This window comes from Octopus bimaculoides, chromosome 14, assembly GCF_001194135.2.
Source record: "Octopus bimaculoides isolate UCB-OBI-ISO-001 chromosome 14, ASM119413v2, whole genome shotgun sequence".
NCBI lineage: Eukaryota > Metazoa > Mollusca > Cephalopoda > Octopoda > Octopodidae > Octopus > Octopus bimaculoides.
In genome coordinates, this window is record NC_068994.1 from 29541039 (window position 1) to 29546015 (window position 4977).

The following is a 4977-nucleotide window of genomic DNA, read 5'->3' on the forward strand; positions in this document are numbered from 1 at the left end:
TATATATATAGTTTTTTTCTATTAACAACAGTCACTTGAAAGTTGCTACAACAGCTCAATGAAAATCTGAAGGGTAAAAGATATATATTAAATCAGGGAATACAATATATCATGCAAAAATTAGTTTGTTTGTTTGTTGCATTGACACATACCAAAGACATATACTATAATTAGTCTGGAAGAGGGCGAAAAAGAAGAAAGGTGCAGCATTCATGCCTTGTCCAAAGAGCAATTAATGAATCAAAACAAAGCAAGAATGAGAAGAGGGCAGGGAAACAAAGTATGATGTGTATGTACGTATGTGAGCGCGCATGTATGCTTGTATGTATGCATGAATGTGTATGTATACGAGTATGAGTGTGCGCGCTCGAGTGTACATGTGCACATGTGTGTGCGTGTATGTGTTTACGCTCGTGTGTATGCGTACGTGTGCGTGTGTGTGTCTATAACCTTTACGAAGAAAAAGTAAAAGTATTTTTTTAAAATGTTATGGTAAAGAAATAATCAACTGAAATCAAAGATTACTTTTAGTTGGTCTCACGACTTTTCGCGTGTCGACGCTTTTTAGTTTGGTGAAAACATTCGTATTATACATCAACGCGTACTAATGATGGTGAGACTTGTAAACATAAAAATCACATGAAAAACAACACAAACAAATGCAAGAAAAACACATCCAAGGGAGATAAGATGGCGGACTTTTTTGTCTCTAACAGTAAATCTAATTCATTAATTATAAAATTTAATAGAGGAATGCTGCCGTTCGATTTTATTAAAACAGTTAACGATGAAAACAAATTAAAATATGGGTGATGAAAGTTAAAACATTCCAATAAAATTCTTTTTTTCTGACTACTGCAAATGCAGTCGGGTTGTTGTGGAGGATGTTTAGCCCCCGGTCAGGCGTTGTGACCATTCCGACTTTTCTTTTGACAGTTATGTATTATCCACTGTATTCATCTTTTTTATTAAGATTGTAAGACTCCGTCTTAGATTATATTCAAATGTTGAATGATTACAGAGCACAAGAAAACTATTCTTTTTACTATAGGCACACGGCTTGGAATTTTGAGGGAGAGGGTTAGTCGATTACAACGACCCCAGTGCATTTATTTCATCGACTTCGACAGGATGAAAGGCAAAGTCGGCCTCGGCAGAATTTGAGCTCAGAACGTTAAGACAGACGAAATGCTGCGAAGCATTTTCCCCGGCATGCTAACAATTCTGCCAGTTCGCCGTCTTCAAGCACAAGGAAAACTATGACGAATGAGATAATTAATGAGTGGAACAAAAACAGGCCACATTCATATCTCAGTCATTGATTTTAATGTACCTCCACGTACAAAGATAAAGGCGAAGCCAAAATCTTTTGGCTTTTGCAAAATGTATTGTGTCAAAAGCTGACGACAAACGATTGCAAAGTAACACTTTAGTCATTAAAATGTAAAGCAATGATGCTATCAAGGTAGGATTGTCAGATTAGAAAATTAGATATACGGGACACTCTTAAAATCTCCCTCTATATAAATTTATACATGTCTACACACCTAGAACAATATGTTATATAAAAGTCGAGACATAAGTTAAAAACATAAAGCAATTATTTTAATGGGTTATGAGAAAAACAAAAGTAAAATCATTTCAAAATTATTTAATACAAGCTAAAAATAAAATAAATTCTGTTAAAGTGAAATAATTTGAAAATATTTCTTTAATACAGAAACAGAGAAATAAAAAAAAAATCTGTTATATCGAAATCATTGTAATTTTTTTAAATTTAATGGCAAATAAGGACAATATAGAAAAAAAATCTTTTAACGTGAATGCATTTGAATATTATTTTTTAAGACAAGCAATAACTAAAAGAAATACTGAGAAAGTGAAATAATTGCAAAATTCAATAAAGACAATAGAAAAATGCAAAAGAAATAATGTAGAAAATTGCTATCTAATGCAAACAATTCAGAAAATAGGCTAAAAAGTTGTGTTTCATATGAAGAACATGAAAACAAACAAAACTGATAAGCTTATATGCAAAATTTTCTTAAAAGACTACGCGAGAATGAAAACCATTTTTCATAGCACAGTTTGGTCTTCCATTAATCAGGCTTGATCTGCATCTCTTTAGCAAGGAGTTTTTTAAATGTTGACCACTGACAGAAAAGAATGTTGTCAATTTTTTATACCTTTGTTCTTTAACACTAGACAAGGCGATTCTACATGTTCCCACGCTGGGAATGTATCTAATAACATCCATGTAAAGTTATCAAAATTTTGAAAAGGCAAACCCATTTCCTTAGGTTGTCATGGCAAGTGCCGTAGTAGTTATCCACTTCAAGACGTAGTAATTTCTTTTTCTCTTCATATTTGACATCGTCAGCAATCCGTCACACTGAGAGGAATAAACTTTTTCATTAATTCTTTTCTTTATAACTGCAACGAGTTCTTTAAAACAACCAAGCACTTCAATAATGCTATTTTCTCTCTATTCTATCTTCATAATCCTGTTGCTAAAAGCATATTCAAAACTGCGAACAAGATATAAGTAGGCTTCGTTCAGCGGATTATTGAAGGACTCTACAAGAATTTGAGGGACCTTTTCTTCAAAATAAAAAAAAAAAAGGATTCTCTCAACTGCTCTTATCAAGGAAAGCCAACGAGTTTTAGAATGTGAGAGAATTGAGGCATACTGCACATCAACGTACATCTTCTGAAATCGAATAGTATAACTGCTAAAGCATGAAAACAATATAACAACAATTGCTTCAACATCAACAGAAAGAACATTGGCTGCGGTATGAGCAGAATTGTGCAGAATATAGGCTGGACATCCAGCACCATCTATCGATTCATTCATGCTTTCCTTGAATTTTGAATAGACTTTATTTGTGCCAGTGCGCAAACGTCCACCAAAATTAGTATTTGTGTTATCTCTACTAAAAGCTATGCTTTCTTCACATCTAGTCCTAACTTGACGAGGCTCTCTCTGCAGAAGCTTGCTATTGTTTCCGAGGTCTCATTTGGAGGGATTTTAACTTTATCAGTAAAACCTTTTCACGTGAAAAACATTGCATAATCAACGGGAAAATTTTCTCAGCGTTGTGATTATTTACACCTGTAGATATGCTCTAAAAAAGAGTTATTTATATCTTTAACAATCCCCGCAATAGTGTATGGAGCCATAACATTTTTTAATATTGCAGCACATTTAATCTTAGCACTTGAAAAATTGCATGCAATTTTAGAATCAGGAAATACTGTTGGTAGTAGTACGTTCGTACAGTCATTTGAACACAGTATAAAATGCCATTGCAACTTCTGCGGCTATTATTTTACTTTCTTCATCTATGTTTTTCTTGATCAAGAAGTTTGTTATTTTACCAGCTCCTTTTGAAGTAGAGGGAATACTACTTTTGTGCTTTGCTGTTTCTAAGTGTTGCTTGATGTCAGACTTCCTACTATGTTCAATACTGAACTATAGTCAATAAACTCACAGCAATTCGAAAGAAGGTTCTTTGGTTCATTGCACTCATTAGAGCTGGTGTTATCGATAAATTTGCTATCAATTGCTTAAAACCCTCACTAAAGCGCACACAAACCACAATCCACCAGAACACAAAGCAGTACTACCGCTGCAATGTCTGCACAAACTCAGTCTACATATAATATATAGACCAGGACTCTGGAAAGGAGCTTTCTGGATTGGAACAAAATTCCAGAAATTATTACACTAAAAGTGATGTGATCTCTAGGTGTGAGCTAACAGAAGTAGGAAAATCTAATAATGATTTCAGATTCTGGCATAAGGCCAGCAATTTTAGAGAGGGAATGATCGATGGCATCGATTCCAATACTCAACTGGTACTTATTTTTTATCGACCCCGAAAGGATTAAAGGTAAAGTTGACATCAACGGAATTTGGACTTAGAACTTAAAGGGTTGGAAGAAACGTCACGAAGCATTTTAAGATTAACACCGACTCAAAAGGCGGCATATGACCTATCTATCTATCTATCTATCTATCTATCTATCTATCTATCTATCTATCTATCTATCTATCTATTTATCTATCTATCGATCTGTCCGTCCGTCCGTCCGTCCGTCTGTCTGTCTGTATGCCTGTCCGTCCGTACGTCCTTCCGTCTATCTGCTTATGCATGCATGTATGTGCGTGTATGTATGTATGTATGGATGGATGGATGCATGCATGTATCTGCTTGTCTGTCTCCTTTCTCTTAGAGAGAGAGAGAGAGAGAGAGAGAGAGAGAGAGAGAGAGAGAAAGGAAGGGAAAGAATTGATATGTAAATATCCAAAAAATATATCCACAGCAATTAAGAGGTTAATTAATAATAAGTCCAGTCACTAGCGTAGCTAGAGGTGGCGCGGTCCGCTCGGGCGGCACTTTTAAAAGGGCACCACTTTTGGGTCTGCTGTAGGCAATATGTGTTTTTGTGGGGTCCGTGTGCAGCAAACAGATGGCCGCCCCGGGCGGCACACACTCTAGCTACGCTAGTGGGTCCTGTATGCTATCACACTTCTATAAATCCACGAGTAATTATGTATTTTAATTACGTAATTAATGAAATAATCATGTTTATTATCAATAAAACAGTTGTTTAGCATAATCATGAACTATATGTGATACACATGTTTTTCTTTTTATCAAATACTAGCAGAAATACCCGGCGTTGCCCGGGTTAAAGAGAATAATGAAATCTAAAAACGCCGTCTAGACTACGCATCATCTTTATATATAGAGATGTATATACACACACGCACCCAAACACACGCATATATATGTATATCAATATAAATATATGAACGTCAATGAAGTTTCGTAAAAGAAGGTGATCATGTACATACTTTCTTGCTGTTGTGATAATAACACCACGTTGTAAACAATGTTCCTTGTTTTCCCTTGTGGAGCATATACAAATAGGTTTTTTTTGCTGCCCACTCTTGAGCAGCCAACATAC

At 35.2% G+C, this 4977-nt stretch overlaps 1 protein-coding gene across 1 annotated transcript in view; it reads right to left on the reverse strand.

Moving 5' to 3' along the window:
* Nucleotides 1-1689, reverse strand: part of LOC106876608 (gastrula zinc finger protein xLCGF3.1) — a 10138-nt gene extending 8449 nt beyond the window's left edge. Inside the window, exon 1 of the mRNA XM_014925219.2 lies at nucleotides 526-1689. The gene's annotated coding sequence lies outside the window, so the exon portion shown is untranslated. The remainder of the gene's footprint in view (nucleotides 1-525) is intronic.
* Between the last annotated feature and the right edge of the window lie 3288 nt (nucleotides 1690-4977).